At 44.3% G+C, this 16,514-nt stretch overlaps 1 non-coding gene across 1 annotated transcript; it reads right to left on the bottom strand.

Moving 5' to 3' along the window:
• Nucleotides 1-9,788: 9,788 nt before the first annotated feature.
• Nucleotides 9,789-9,922, bottom strand: LOC116890529. The gene has a single exon (XR_004386710.1). It is a non-coding gene; the product is annotated as a small nucleolar RNA SNORA17 (small nucleolar RNA).
• Nucleotides 9,923-16,514: the final 6,592 nt, after the last annotated feature.

Genomic DNA, 16,514 nt, shown 5'->3' on the forward strand with positions numbered 1-16,514 from the left:
TCTGTAGACCAGGCTGACCGTGAAGTCTCCTGAGGGCTGGGATTGAAGGCTTGTGCCACCTGGCACATGCTCAGACTGGCAAAGGAAGGATTTAAATAAAAGACTTGGTTATCACAGGTGCTGATTCACTGAGGGCTGACTCACATTCTACTAAGTGCTGTGTTGACTGTTGTTTTACTAAAAAAATTTCGTTTTGTATATATGCGGTTTTGTTTGCATGTGTATGTGTGTACCATGTGACTGCCTGGTAGCTGTAGAGGTCAGAAGAGGGCATCGAATTCCCTGGAGCTAGAGTTACAGATGGCTGTAAGCCACTATGTGGGTATGGGAAACTGAACCCAGGTCCTCTGGAAGAGCCGTGCTCTTAACCGTTCTCTCCAGCGCTGCACCAGATTGCCTTGAGAGAAGTTGGTAGTTCAAGGTCGGGGAAGTCAAAGTATTGGTAGGTGTGAGTCTCAATTGCCTCCTTGAGAGCTTGTGTGCGCTCTTCACTTCTCTTCAGCATTGTCTTCCAGGTTCCAGAAGGTGTTGGCTCTCCTAGAGCTGGAACTATAGACAGTTGTGCATGTGTGGAGGCCAAAGGAGAACTTGAAGGAGCTGTCTCTCTCCTTTTACTGCATGGGTCCTGGGGATTGAACTCAGGTTGTCAGGCTTGGTGGCAGGGGTCTTTCCCAGGTGAGCTGTCTCACTGGCCCTTTGTGTTTCTGGAGTGAACCCTTTGTCAGGTAGACGATGCGTGAGTGTTTCTTCTAGTTCCGTGCCTGCCTTTCTCTCTGTCCTGTGTGTCATCTTATGCTCAGCTAGCGTAGTTTGGGGTGGTCTGATGTGTCTCTCTCTTCCTTTGTTGACTATGGTGTCAGTACTATAGACAAAGTCTGGCACGATGCTCCCCAGTTCCCGTGTTTCCCCTGAGGGTCGCACAGTTCCAGGTCTTTTATGTTTGCATCTTTAATCCGTTTTGAGCCAGTTCTTGTGACGTAAGGCTTAATTTCATGCTTTCGCACACAGATAACCAGCTCTCTCCTCCCCGGTGATGAAACATCTCAGCCTTCTTGTTGAAATTCATGTAATCATTTAATCATGTCTTCAGGGATTTATTTTTGCTACTTCTGGTTTCACAGGTCTGTCTTCATACCAGCCCAGCGCTGTTTTGATAACTGTAGCTCTGTATGAATTCTGAAGTCATAAAGTGTGGTATCCTGGATTTTGACTTTCAGTGTTGTGGCTCTTTGGAGTCCCTTGAGAATTCATCTGTATTTGAGGTTTATGTTTCCATTTCTGTAAAACTACCGGGTTTTGGATAAAAATGATATAGAACCTTGTTGCCATTGCAAAAAACCCCCATGTGTTTTTATATGCATACGAGTCTTTTGGCTGTGTGTGTATGTTATCATGTGTGGGCAGTGTCTGCTCTAGTCAGAAGTGGATGGTGTGAGCCATCTTGTGGGTGCTGGGAATTGAACTCAGGGCTCTTAACCACGGAGCCGTGGTTCCAGCCCCACTGCCTTTTGTCTTTAAGATTTAGTATTGACATCTGAACATTATTCTGTCTTTCGATGAACACAGCGTGTTTCTGCAGACGAATGCCGCTGAGTGCTGTAGCTCTGTGGTCTCCGTATGCAATGGTCATTTACTGCATGCATGGTTAGCTTGATTCCCAAGTATTTTCCTTCTTTGTGATTCTGTCTTTGATGACCGTTTTTCCCCCCAAACTTCCCTTTTGGTTTGTTTATTGTTAGCACATGGGAACACAACTGATTGGTGTGTATGGGTTTTGGATTCTGTAACTTTGTTGAATTCATTTATTATTCTTAGCAAATATTTTTGGGTATGGGATATTTAGAGTTTTCTGTATAAGATTATGTGCTTTACCTTTAAAAATATATTTTAGGGCTGGGGATTTAGCTCAGTGGTAGAGCGCTTGCCTAGCAAGCGCAAGGCCCTGGGTTCGGTCCCCAGCTCCGAAAAAAAGAACCAAAAAAAATATATATATATTTTAATTATTTTTAAGTATGTGTGTGCAGTGTGTCTATGTGTGGGAATGTGTACATGAGCATATGTGTACTCAGGGGTCTGAAGACAGCATCAGATTTCCTGAAGCTGGAGTTACAGGAGTTTGTGAGCCTCCCTACAAGCAGGGCGTGCTTTTACCTTCTGAGCCCTCATTTTGCATATTGATAGAGACAGTATTGCTTCTTTCTTGCCAATATGGATACTGTGGTGGTTTGAATGAGAATGGCCCCCATAGGCTCATCTATTTGAATGCTTAGTCATCAGGGAGTGGCACTACTTGAGAAGGATTAGGAGGTGTGGCTTTGTTGAAGTAGGTGTAGCTTCACTGGAGGAAGTGTGTCACTAGGGGTGGGCTCTGAGTCTTTGAAAGCTTAAGTCAGGCCCAGTGTCTCTCTTCCTGATGCATGACTATCTAGATATAGGACTCTCAGCTACTTCTCTGGCACATGTCTGTCTGTGTACCGCCATGCTCCCTGCCATGGTGGATAATGGACTAAACCTCTGAAACTGTAAGCAAGCCCCATTGAATGCTTTGCCATGGTCATGGTCTTTCTTCAAAGCAGTAGAACATCGATTAAGACAGTGAGCGTTCCTTGATTTTCTTGCCTGATTGCTCGGGTTAGGATCTCTAGTACTATATTAAAGAGCTGAAAGGTGGCATCTTTTAGTTCTTAATCTTTTTGTTTTATTCTGTATTTTTCTCCATCTTATTGAATTGGGTATTTCTTATTTACATTTCAATTGTTATTCCCTTTCCCGGTTTCCAGGCCAACATCCCCCTAACCCCTCCCCCCTTCTATATGGGTGTTCCCCTCCCCATCCTCCCCCATTACTACCCTCCCCCCAACAATCATGTTCACTGGGGTTCAGTCTTGGCAGGACCAAGGGCTTCCCCTAGCACTGGTGCTCTTACTAGGCTATTCATTGCTACCTATGAGGTTGGTACCAGGGTCAGTCCATGTATAGTCTTTAGGTAGTGGCTTAGTCCCTGGAAGCTCTGGTTGCTTGGCATTGTTGTTCATATGGGGTCTCGAGCCCCTTCAAGCTCTTCAGTTCTTTCTCTGATTCCTTCAACGGGAGGACCTATTCTCAGTTCAGTGGTTTGCTGCTGGCATTCGCCTCTGTATTTGCTGTATTCTGGCTGTGTCTCTCAGGAGAGATCTACATCCAGTTCCTGTCAGCCTGCACTTCTTTGCTTCATCCATCTTATCTAGTTTGGTGGCTGTATATGTAGGGGCCATATGTGGGACAGGCTCTGAATGGGCGTTCCTTCAGCCTCTGTTCTAAACTTTGCCTCCCTATTCCCTCCCAAGGGTATTCTTGTTCCCCTTTTAAAGAAGGAATGAAGCATTCATAGTTTGGTCAACCTTCTTGAGTTTCATGTGTTCTGTGCATTTAGGGTAATTCAAGCATTGGGGCTAATATCCACTTATCAATGAGTGCATACTATGTGTGTTTTTCTGTGATTGGGTTACCTCACTCAGGATATTTTCCAGTTCCATCCATTTGCCTATGAATTTCATAAAGTCATTGTTTTTGATAGCTGAGTAGTATTCCATTGTGTAGATGTACCACATTTTCTATATCCATTCCTCTGTTGAAGGGCATCTGGGTTCTTTCCAGCTTCTGGCTATTATAAATAAGGCTGCTATGAACATAGTGGAGCATGTCTCTTTGTTGGGGAATCTTTTGGGTATATGCCCAAGAGAGGTATAGCTGGGTCCTCAGGTAGTTCAATGTCCAATTTCCTGAGGAACCTCCAGACTGGTTTCCAGAATGGTTGTACCAGTCTGCAATCCCACCAACAATGGAGGAGTGTTCCTCTTTCTCCACATCCTCGCCAGCATGTGCTGTCACCTGAGTTTTTGTTCTTAGCCATTCTGACTGGTGTGAGGTGGAATCTCAGGATTGTTTTGATTTGCATTTCCCTTATGACTAAAGATGTTGAACATTTCTTTAGGTGCTTCTCAGCCATTGGGCATTCCTCAGCTGTGAATTCTTTGTTTAGCTCTGAACCCTATTTTTAATAGGCTTATCTGTCTCCCTGCAGTCTAAGTTCATGAGTTCTTTGTACATTTTGGATATAAGCCCTCTATCAGTTGTAGGATTGGTAAAGGTCTTTTCCCAATATGTTGGTTGCCATTTTGTCCTAACAACAGTGTCCTTTCCCTTACAGAAGCTTTGCAGTTTTATGAGATCCCATTTGTCGATTCTTGATCTTAGAGCATAAGCCATTGGTGTTTTGTTCAGGAACTTTTCTCCAGTGCCCATGTGTTCGAGATTCTTTCCACTTTTTCTTCTATTAGTTTGAGGTATCTGGTTTGATGTGGAGGTCCTTGATCCACTTGGACTTAAGCTTTGTACAGGGTGATAAGCATGGATCGATCTGCATTCTTCTACATGCTGACCTCCAGTTGAACCAGCACCATTTCCTGAAAATGCTATCTTTTTTCCATTGAATGGTTTTGGCTCCTTTGTCAAAAATCAAGTGACCATAGGTGTGTGGGTTCATTTCTGGGTCTTCAATTCTATTCTACTCATCTATCTGTCTGTCTCTGTACCAATACCATCCAGTTTTTATCACTATTGCTCTGTAATACTGCTTGAGCTCAGGGATAGTGATTCCCCCGGGAGTCTTTTTATTGTTGAGGATAGATTTAGCTATCTTGGGTTTTTTGTTATTCCAGATGCATTTGCAAATTTTCTGTCTAACTCTATGAATAATTGGGTTGGAATTTTGATGGGGATTGCATTGAATCTGTAGATTGCTTTTGGTAAAATGGCCATTTTTACTATATTAATCCTGCCAATCTATGAGCATGGGAGATCTTTCCATCTTCTGAGATCTTCTTCAATTTCTTTCTTTAGAGGCTTGAAGTTCTTATCATACTGATCTTTCACTTGCTTGGTTAAAGTCACACCGAGGTACTTTATATTATTTGGGACTATTATGAAGGGTGTCATTTCCCTAATTTCTTTCTCAGCTTGTTTCTCTTTTGTGTAGAGGAAGGCTACTGATTTATTTGAGTTAATTTTATACACAGCCACTTTGCTGAAGGTGTTTATAAGGTTTAGTAGTTCTCTGGTGGAACTTATGGTGTCACTTAAATATACAATCATATCATCTGCAAATAGTGATATTTTGACTTCTTCCTTTCCCATCCATATCCCTTTGATCTCCTTTTGTTGTCTGATTGCTCTGGCGAGGACTTCGAGAACTATATTGAATAAGTAGGGTGATAGTGGGCAGCCTTGTCTAGTCCCTGATTTTAGTGGGATTGCTTCAAGTTTCTCTCCATTTAGTTTAATATTAGCTACTGGTTTGCTGTATATGGCTTTTACTATGTTTAGGTATGGGCCTTGAATTCCTGTTCTTTACAGGACTTTTATCATGAAGGGGTGTTGAATTTTGTCAAATGCTTTCTCAGCATTTAATGAAATGATCATGTGGTTTTTATCTTTCAGTTTGTTTATATAGTGGATTATGTTGATGGTTTTCCATATATTAAACCATCCCTGCATCCCTGGAATGAAGCCTACGTGATCATGGTGGATGATTGTTTTGATGTGCTCTTAGATTTGGTTTGCAAGAATTTTATTGAATATCTTTGCGTTGATATTCATAAGGGAAATTGGTCTAAAGTTCTCTTTCTTTGTTGAGTCTTTGTATGGTTTAGGTATAAGAGTAATTGTGGCTTCATAGAAGGAATTCGGTAGTACTCCACCTGTTTCAATTTTATGGAATAGTTTGGATAGTATTGGTTTGAGGTCTTCTATGAAGTTCTGATAGAATTCTGCACTGAACCAATCTGGACCTGGGCTCTTTTTGGTTGGGAGATCTTTAATGACTGCTTCTATTTCCTTAGGAGTTATGGGGTTGTTTAAATGGTTTATTTGTTCCTGATTTAACTTCGGTACCTGGTATCTGTCTAGGATATGTCCATTTCCTGCAGATTTTCAAGTTTTGTTGAATATAGGCTTTTGTAGTAGGATCTGATGATTTTTTGAATTTCCTCTGATTCTGTAGTTATGTCTCCCTTTTCATTTCTGATTTTGTTAATTTGGACACACTCTCTGTGTCCTCTCGTTAGTCTGGCTAAGGGTTTATCTATCTTGTTGATTTTCTCAAAGAACCAGCTTTTGGTTCTGTTGATTCTTTGTATGGTCCTTTTTGTTTCTACTTGGTTGTTTTCATCTGTGAGTTTGATTATTTCCTGCCTTCTACTCCTCCTGGGTGTGTTTGCTTCTTTTTGTTCTAGAGCTTTTAGGTGTGCTGTCAAGCTGCTGATAAATGCTCTCTCCTGTTTCTTTCTGCAGGCACTCAGAGCTATGAGTTTTCCTCTTAGAACAGCTTTCATTGTGTCCCATAAGTTTGGGTATGTTGTACCTTCATTTTCATTAAATTCTAAGAAGTCTTTAATTTCTTTCTTTATTTCTTCCTTGACCAGGTTATCATTGAGTAGAGCATTGTTCAACTTCCACGTATGTGTGGGCGTTCTTTCCATATTGTTATTGAAGACCAGCTTTAGCCCGTGATGGTCTGATAGCATGCATGGGATTATTTCTATCTTTCTGTATCTGTTGAGGCCTGTTTTATGACTGATTATATGGCCAATTTTGGAGAAAGTACCATGAGGTGGTGAGAAGAAGGTATATCCTTTTGTTTTAGGATAGAATATTCTATAAATATCTGTTAAGTCCATTTGGTTCATGACTTCTCTTAGTCTGTCTATGTGTCTGTTTAATTTCTGTTTCCGTGATCTGTCCATTGATAAGAGTGGGGTGTTGAAATCTCCTACTATTATTGTGTGAGTTTCAATGTCTTTGAGCTTCAGTAAAGTTTCTTTTTTTTTCCAGGAGCTGGGGACCGAACCCAGGGCCTTGCACTTGCTAGGCAAGTGCTCTACTACTGAGCTAAATCCCCAACCCCCAGTAAAGTTTCTTTTATGAATGTAGGTGCCCTTGCGTTTGGAGCATAGATATTTAGGATTGAGTGTTCATTTTGGTGGATTTTTCCTTTGATGAATATGAAGTGTCCTTATCTTTTTTGATGACTTTTGTTTGAAAATCGATTTTATTCGATATTAGACTATTTACTCCAGCTTGCTTCTTCAGGCCATTTGCTTGGAAAGTTGTTTTCCAGCCTTTTACTCTGCTTTGTCTCTGAGGTGTGTTTTCTGTAGGCAGCAAAATGTTGGGTCCTCATTTCATTGGGGGAATTGAGTCCATTGATGTTGAAAGATATTAAGGAATAGTGATTGTTGCTTCCTGTTATATTCTTGTTTGGATGTGAGATTATGTTTGTGTACTTGTCTTCTCTTTGGTTGCAAAACACTTAGTTTCAAGGAGGGTGTAGCTTGCCTCCTTGTGTTGGGCTTTACCATTTATTATCCTTTGTAGCGCTGGATTTGTAGAAAGATATTGTGTAAATTTGGTTTTGTCATGGAATATCTTGGTTTCTCCATCTATGTTAATTGTTTTGCTGGATACAGTAACCTGGGCTGGCATTTGTGTTCTCTTAGGGTCTGTATGACATCTGTCCAGGATCTTCTGGCTTTCATAGTCTCTAGTGAGAAGTCTGGTATAATTCTGATACCTCTGCCTTTACTCGTTACTTGACCTTTTTACCTTACTGCTTTTAATATTCCTTCTTTGTTTTGGGCATTTGGTGTTTTGACTATTATGTGATGGGAGGAGTTTCTTTTCTGGTCCAATCTATTTGGAGTTCTGTAGGCTTCTTGTATGTTTATGGGCATCTCTTTCTTTAGGTTATGGAAGTTTTCTTCTATGATTTTGTTGAAGATATTTACTGGTCCTTTAAGCTGGGAGTCTTCGCTCTCTTCTATACCTATTATCCTTAGGTTTGATCTTCTCATTGAGTCCTGGATTTCCTGTATGTTTTGGACCAGTAGCTTTTTCCATTAGTCTTTGACAGTTTCCATTTTTTTTTTTTTTTTTTTTTTGGAGCTGGGGCCCGAACCCAGGACCTTGCGTTTGCTAGGCAAGCGCTCTACCGTTGAGCTAAATCCCCAACCCCGAGTCGATGATTTCTATGGAATCTTCTGTTCCTGAGATTCTCTCTTCTATCTCTTGTATTCTGTTGGTGTTGCTGGTATCTATGGCTCCTCGTCTCTACCTTTGGTTTTCTATATTCAGGGGTGTCTCCCTTTGTGCTTTCTTTATTGCTTCTATTTCCATTTATAATTCCTTCACCTGTCTGACTGTGTTTTCCTGTAACTCTTTCAGGGATTTTTCTGTTTCCTCTCTATAGGCTTCTGCTTATTTATTTGTGTTTTCCTGCATTTCTCTAAGGGAGTTCTTTATGTCTTTCTTGAAGTCCTCCATCATCATGATCAAATGTGATTTTAAATCTAGATCTTGCTTTTCTGGTGTGTTTGGATATTCAGTGTTTGCTTTGGTGGGAGAATTGGGCTCCAATGATGCCATGTAGTCTTGGTTTCTGTTGCTTGGGTTCCTGTGCTTGCCTCTTGCCATCAGGTTGTCTCTGGTGTTATGGTGTTCTGCTATTTCTGACAGTGATTAGACTGTCCTATAGGCCTGTGTGTCAGGAGTGCTGTAGACCTGTTTTCCTGTTTTCTTTCAGCCAGTTATGGGAACAGAGTGTTCTGCTTTCGGGCGTGTAGTCGTTCCTGTCTACTGGTCTTCAGGTGTTCCTGTCGTCGTGTGTCCTGAGTCCACCAAGAAGGTCACTTGGAGCAGTAAAGCTGGTCTTACCTCTGGTCTCGGGCCTGGAGTCGCTTCTCAGATTCAGGTGTCAGCTCTCAGTGAGGGCAGCAACCAAAAGGGCCTGCCCCACCTTTGTTCGGGACCCTGTTCACAGGGGGCCCAGATGATGCTAGGCATTTTCTTCTAGAGTTAGAAATGTGGGCAGAGAGTAGTCTCCTCTGGCTCCCCAAGCGTGTCCGCCCCTCTGAAGGTCTAGCTCTCCCTCCCATGGGATTTGGGTGCAGGGAGCTATTTGACCGGGTCCCTTCAAATCCGGGAGGTGTCTGGACCACAGCGTTGAGTGCTCGTATTTTCCTGTTCCCAGAGGCCCAATACAGTTTCCTCTTGTGCCAGGGATGTGGGCAGGGGTGGGCAGTACTGGCGGTCTCTCTTGCCCTGCAGTCTCTGGAGTGCCCACCTGTCTGGGCGCTGAGCTCTTTCTCCCATGGGGTTTGAGAGCAGGGAACTGTGGGCCGGGATCAGAGAGGTTGGGGTTGGCTTGGGGTCTAATGGCGGGTGCTTTCTATTGGCTTGGTCTGAGACATTAGGGATGCCTCATCTGCATGTGGAGGGGTTTTGGGTGTTGCCTCTACGTGACTGATTGTCACAGTCCTTGCCATGGGGTGCTGTGGTTGTGTGTTCCAGGACAGGGACCTGGTCAGGAGTAGGTGAAACATCTACTGTCCTTGGGTATGAGGTTACCTGGGTTTCAGAGCTCACTTGACCATATCAAGTTTCCTGGCATGGTCCGCTGCCCCACACACCACCACTTACTGACTCCTCCTAGTGGTGCCCGGGGTCTCTGAGAGTCTGGGGATGTCTTGGGAGTGGTCTCATGAGTGCCATGCCTTGTTCACACATTACAGCACCAGGCAGATGTGACGGTGGGCATGACCTTTGGGCAAGAGGTACTGCACTGGTCATCACCTCAGGCTAGCTCCCTGTTCAGGCCAGGCTCTCTCTCTCTCTCTCTCTCTCTCTCTCTCTCTCTCTCTCTCTCTCTCTCTCTCTCTCTCTTCCTCAGGGAGTATTAGGTTACTAATCATTCAGATGTTCACAGCTACTAATCATTCAGATGTTCACAGGTTAGAGCGCTGAGCGCAGACACAGCTTCTCTCCTCTCTGCCATCTGCTGACGCACATGTGACGCAGCTGCCACACCTGCAGTGCCTCTAAGAACAGGGTTCTTTGTTTGTTTGTTTGAGATAGGGTTTCTCTGTGTAGTCCTGGCAGTCCTGAAACTTGCTCTGTAGACCAGGCTGGCCAAGAATTCAGAGATCCACCTACTTCTGCTGCCCGAGTGCTGGGATTAAGGGTGTGTGTCACCACGCTCAGCTTGTTATTATTTTTGTGACTATAAGCTTTATATATATATATATATGTATATGTATGTATTATATATGTGTATATATGTATATATATGAATTATATATATGTATATATCACAATTACGACTAGGATTAGTTTCTACAGATAAGTATCTGGCTTGAACTATAATGCTACTATATTCTTACCATGTAGCTTGGTGAATGTAGTGGTTTCAATGAGGGTGGCCATCGTAGGCTTCATGTGTTTGTATGCTCAGTCACCAGGGATGGGCTTCCAGATGCCAAAAGCTCACGCTAGGTCCAGTCCCCTGCCCCCACCTCTCTCTCTCAGCCAGCAGACTCTGATACAGCTTTCAGATACTGTTACCATGTTGTCAATGGACTTAACTTCTGAAACTGTAAGCAAGGCCCCAATTAAATGTTTTCTTTTGTACGAGTTGCCTTGGTCATGGTGTCTCTTCATAGCAGTGGAACAGTGACTAAGACAGTGAGAATTACTAATTTTCCTCTGTGCCTCAGTTTTCTTCATCACCCAAAGGAAGGACGAAGCTAGTACCCTCCCGAGAGTCACGTGAGGGTCACTCATATGGATGGAAAGGATGGAGAGAGAAATGACTGGAAGGTTGTGTGTGCTGCTGGCAAACGTACTTGCTGTAGATACTTTTATACCTTTTTGATGTAGTGACCCATTTGTATCCTGGAGGCTTAGAGGGGATTGGGCTGATAAAGACGGAGAATGGCTTAACTTTGCTGCTTAGCCCAATCGGAGACTTCAGAGAGTTGGCTGCAGAGCTAAGAAAGCAGGCTGAGTTTGGACAGTGGACTTCACTGTGTTCCAGAACTGTGAATTTCCTCTCTCTCCCATTTCCTTATTTGTACCATGGTGCCTGTTTGAAACAGAATATTTCTCATGACTGTTCTTTTTTTCAATTGACCTAATCATTAACGTGTTTATAGAGACATCCAGAGTTTTCCCCATTCATGTGTTTCCTGGGGGGCAAAGTTAATCGTTTTGTGTAGCATTTCCTAGAACCTGGGTGGGCTTGCTGTACTCGGCGCCTGAGAGTTTTGTCAGAAGATGAACCAGACTCTGGGATTAAATCCAGAAGCCAGGGCCTGGGAGCAGCGATGAGAGTTGGCCTAGTTTTGGGAAGCCGGTCTTCATCTTTTCTGTGTGTCCAATTAACTTTAAATTTTTCTGGACTATAAAGGTGTGGCATAGCACACCTTTGACCTCAACACTTGGGGCCACAGTCAGGTGGATCTTTGTGAGTTCCATTCCAGTTAGGGATATACAGTGAGACCCTATCTCAAAAATCTGAATTTGTTTTTTTTTTTTTTTTTTTTTTTGAAAAAAAGGCATAGCGATCGTATTGTATCATATAATAAGAACAGCGAACTTTTATTTAGATGTGCCTTCGCAGAGGGCCCAGGTAGCCTTGAATCCTGATTCTCCTCCTCCCATCCTCCAAATGCCAGAATTCCAGTTGTGAATTCACACCACTCAACTTTACCAGCTTTCACATTGGACAACTATATTCCAAAAGGGTTAGACATTTGCATATTGTTATTTAAAATCACAGGCAGAATTGCCGTACGCTGGCCATTATGGTATATTGCTAATTTTGTTTTAAAAGCCTAGCTAGATGTTTCATTTTGTATGTAGTTAATTTTCAATATTCACCTTTCTAAAACTTAGGCAGTCTGAATGAAAGTTGTGTGTGAGACGCTTCTATGTCTGTGTCTTCTAAATTGTCTCTTCTTTGTATTTACCCTTCTCCTTTCCTACTTCTCCAGACTTACTTGGCTTCCCTTCCCAGGATCGTTTTGCAGTCTCTGTCCACCTTTAGCCTAGCAATAACCACGTGCCAGGATGGATGCCCACATGGATGCGCCATTAGTCTTTCCTTGCTGCACTCATTCTATGTAGAAGACATATTTCTTTCTGCACACTTGGACCACTCTGCCAATCTGCTGACCTTTGTAGTGTTCTCAGACTCCCTGACTTCAGCATCCTTTCGAATGGGCATAGAGCAAACATGCTTCTGCCTTCTCCTTGGAAAGGGAAGGTATGATCTTCCTCTGAACGTGAGAAGGTGCATTGATCCTGTTTCTGCCAGTTGCTGCTAGAGCCATGCTCAAAAAGAAGTTGATTGACAAACTGACTTTTGAGTCAGGAACTGTCCCTGACTACCTCACACTCTGCAGAGTCCCTCTCGAGGGGACCCCAGAGAGGTGGACGCCCAATGCTTCAATAATGCATTATCAAGCACTTCTCGGAGACCAGCCTGATATCCAATTCTTTAAAAGTTCAGCCATCGGGGTTGGGGATTTAGCTCAGTGGTAGAGCGCTTGCCTAGCAAGCGCAAGGCTCTGGGTTCGGTCCTCAGCTCCGAAAAAAAAAAGCAAAAAAAAAAAAAAAAAAAAAAATAAAAGTTCAGCCATCAACCCAGCCATCCTACAGCAGAGGCCTTCCACTATTTCAAGAAAGTGACTGATGTGCTCCAGTCCACCAGACCTGACCTAGCAGATGTCTTGATGCAAAAAGCCAAAGAAGTACTGTATAATGATGGGGGCAGTTTGGCTCAAGATGGAGTCAGGTTCGCTGGGCCACAGCTGTTACCTTGGACAGGACAGCATGGGCCCTTTCTTTTAGCCAAGGGACATCAACACAGAAGTCTGGACTTGGCATTAGCCCAGGCACAAGGAAAAGTCATCAGTAGATACACAGACAGTTCCGTGCATTTGCCATAGTCCATGTCCATAGCATCCTTTATAGGGAGAGGGCACTCCTCACCTAACCAGAAAGGAAATTAAAAACAAAGAGGAAATCCTGGTCCCACTGGAGGTCCTATGGCCGCCAAAAGAGGTAGCCACTGTCCATTGCAAAAGGTATCAAAAAGGGGAATCCCCAGAGGCCCAAGGAAACAGGGTTGCAGACTTAGCTACCCAGAATGCAGCGTTAGAACCAGTGAGATCTCTCTAGATCTTGGTCATCCTGTCTGAACCCAAATTGCTCCAGTGTCCAAACTGTACACAGGAAGAGACCAAATGGACAGAAGGGAAGATGCCATGCAGGATGCAAACGTGTGGTGGTCCTTACAGGAGAAGAGACCTGTACTCCCTGCTGTTCTCCAGAGATAAATGCATATGAGGCTCCATCAGGACACCCACTTGGGGACATTGGAAGCTGCTAAGTCACTCAGGCCCACATATTATATCCCTCAACTAGACAGTCTTGTCAAGGTGTCCTGACGCATCATTTGTGTACAAGGAAACCCCAAAAGAGGAAGGAAAGCCCCCAAAGGAATCCACGCCCAAGAAAGCGCTCCTGGAGAACACTGGGAAGTGGACTTTACCCATGGTTCTTAGGTATCAGTATTTCATTATCTTCATAGATACCTTCTCTGGATGGGAGACACCTATCCCATCTGGATGGAAACAGCCTCAGTGGTCACCAAGAAACTCCTCTAAGAGTTAAGTCCTAGATTTGGGTTGCGTCCTCTCTCTGGGATTCAAGCAATGGCCTAGCCTTCATGATTCAAGCTTTCCCAAATCTGGCCAAAGTTTCTAAACATTGATTAGAAACTAAGCTCAGGGTAGATAGAAAGGATGACTAGGGCCCTAAAAGGGACTTTAACTAAATTAAGTCCTTGAGACCAGTGAAAGTTGGGCCAACCTCCTACCACAAGACCTTTTAGGCATATCTTAGGGTTTTATTCTGTGAAGAGTCAACATGGCCACGGGAACTCTTATAAAGGAAAACATTTAATTGGGGCTGGCCTACTGGTTCTGAGGTTCAGTCTATTATCATCATGGCAGGAAGCTCGGCAGCTTGCATGCAGACATGGTGCTGTTAAAAGGAGCTGCGAGTTCTGCATCTTGGTCTGAAGGCAGCAGGAGTCTGTGTTCCACAGTGGGTGGAGCGTGAGCATAGGAGACCTTGAAGTCTCCCCTTATAGTGACACACCCACTCCAACAAGGGCACACCTACTCCAACTACAATAAGGCCACATCCACTCCAACAAGGCCACACCCACTCCAACAAGGCCACACCCACTCCAACAAGGTCACACCCACTCCAACAAGGGCACACCCACTCCAACAAGGCCACACCCACTCCAACAAGGTCACACCACACCCACTCCAACAAGGTCACACCCACTTTAACAAGACCACGCCTACTCCAACAAGGCTATATCTCCTAATAGTGCTACTTTCTACGGTCCAAGCATTCAAACACAAGAGTTTATGGGGGATACCTATTCAAACCACCACAAATAGGCCTCATCGTCCTATTTGAAATCATTTGGGAGGCCACCCCCATTTCCTCCTCAAGCTATTCATAGGCAGAAATTACTAACCATCCCTTCCTCAGGTTCTTACAGGCCCTGCATCAGACCCGGAGGACTATTCACCAGGCAGTTCAGGGGGCTGGACCTTTGCCCAAGTTTATGCTTGCCCACAGATTTCAGCCTGGTGACCTTGTGTGAGTAAAGAGGATCCCAAACCAGAGCCAATGCAGAGGCGTGCAGCGATGCCTGTGCCCTGTGGTCCTCGCCATCTCTGCAGGGAAGGCCACTAGTCACCTACTGAGTCACCTATTGCTATGCTAAATACTGGTTGCCCCCAGAGACCAGACATAGTCCCAGGTGACCCTATCTGACTTGACTTTACCCTGGGGGGGGTTTTAGAGTTCCTGGCTTGGAGTTGGAGGAGACCCACAAGGAGAGAGAGGAAGATGGAGAGAGAAGAGGCCATGGGTTTAAGAATCTTAAAATCATGGCCATGAGGGCATTGGCATTAAGAGCAGTCCAGATGGAACGTGGCAAGTCATACTGTGGGGTTATTGGCACAGAAATACACATAATAGCATAGAGGGTCGATATCTGCTCAGCTCTAGTGCTGATGAAGGCTTATATAAATTAAAGGTCGTGTGTGTCTTTTATCAAGGAATTGAATGGTCAAAGGTGATGTACAAGGCTCATGTCGGGATTAAATATCTCTGCAACATATACCACAGATCCACCACACCTAGCTGGAGGAAGTTACAGAAGATAACGGCACATTCTCTGACCCCCTAAACATAAGACTGACATGGATTCCGTCATTATGGTTGTCCTATTTTGTCTTCTTTGATCCCTGTGGAAAAGGCCCAAAACTCCCATAAACCAAGACCTTGGGTATGGGAATTAAGAAAGACCAGGTCCTGGGAGCTCATAGCCAATCTACCTACCAAGACTCAACCCACCTTCCAGGTAGATTTCTGTAAACTGTTACAATCATCAGCATCTGGGACGGTTCATTCGCACCTGGGGCTGTGGGTTCACTGGTGAGGAGAAGAGCTCTGATCTATTCAGCACTAGGCCTGCCGAGATAATGTTCTCTGCTCTCAGCGGCTGGAAGCCAGGGGATGACTGTGCTCAGTGGGGTTGTGAAACTGAGTCCTTCTTGGGAAACACTGATTGCTTCAGAGTCCTAGAGAGAAAATTATCATCGTCTGCCTGTGGCTGCAGGCAATGAAATCCTGTCACTACGAAGAGTACAGCTTGACAGGCAGCTGAAAGTCAATTTTGGGAAACCGGTAGGGCCTGGGGAGTTAGGTTATATTTGAATGGTCCAGACCCAGGCAGCAAATATACTATTAAAAAAACAACAACAACAACAACAACAACCCTGTTCTAGGGCCATCCAGTCCATTGTGCTGAATGGGGCCATCAGCTTGAATCAGCCCATCTTGGCACCCAGGATACAACCACTCCCTTCCCCACACCGGGGTGGTAAGTGTGAGTCTCAAATGTCCAGTTTGTCCAGGAACTTCCTCAGTAACCTTGGGGATAAAAGTTAAAGAGGCAGCCGAAGCCAGCCCCCTGGTGTTAGGAATGCTCACCCAGATGTAGAGAGAGACTGCTGTCTATGCCTAAGTCCCCAACACACGTATTATGTTGGGATTGAAACTGATTAAACAGTAAGCTCCATTCCAACCTTATCAGCTGTAGAGGGACCAACCTAAGCTCCCTGTGGGGACCTCCAGGGGAAGGGCATATGCTCCTGAGATGGTTCCGCCAAGGAGATCCTGTAGTCAGATACAGAAGCTCAACCCCAGGAATGGTGCTTGAGGCTCCAGGCCATGTAGAGCATCTTCTGAGTGTATGCACTGGAGGAGAGCCCACTCTTTTGTGTCCTCCTGCACGCCATACCACAGGCGTTCATTTATAATGGAGAAGAGGGCAGGGTCCGTTTAAATCTAGACTCTGGGCCCTTAACACTGTTTTTTTGTTTTTGTTTTTGGTTCTTCCCCAGTCTGGACCCTAGTCAGTCTGATAAAAGCAGGTTCATCTCAGACTTCTTGCCACCCCACAATCCCCTGCTGAAAGCCCCAGTTTGAATTCTGTCACTTAGAACCGAAGTTGTTCGGACCATGAGTGACAGGTGGGTATCGGAAAA

Source organism: Rattus rattus, chromosome 1 (assembly GCF_011064425.1).
Source record: "Rattus rattus isolate New Zealand chromosome 1, Rrattus_CSIRO_v1, whole genome shotgun sequence".
In the NCBI taxonomy this organism is placed as follows: domain Eukaryota; kingdom Metazoa; phylum Chordata; class Mammalia; order Rodentia; family Muridae; genus Rattus; species Rattus rattus.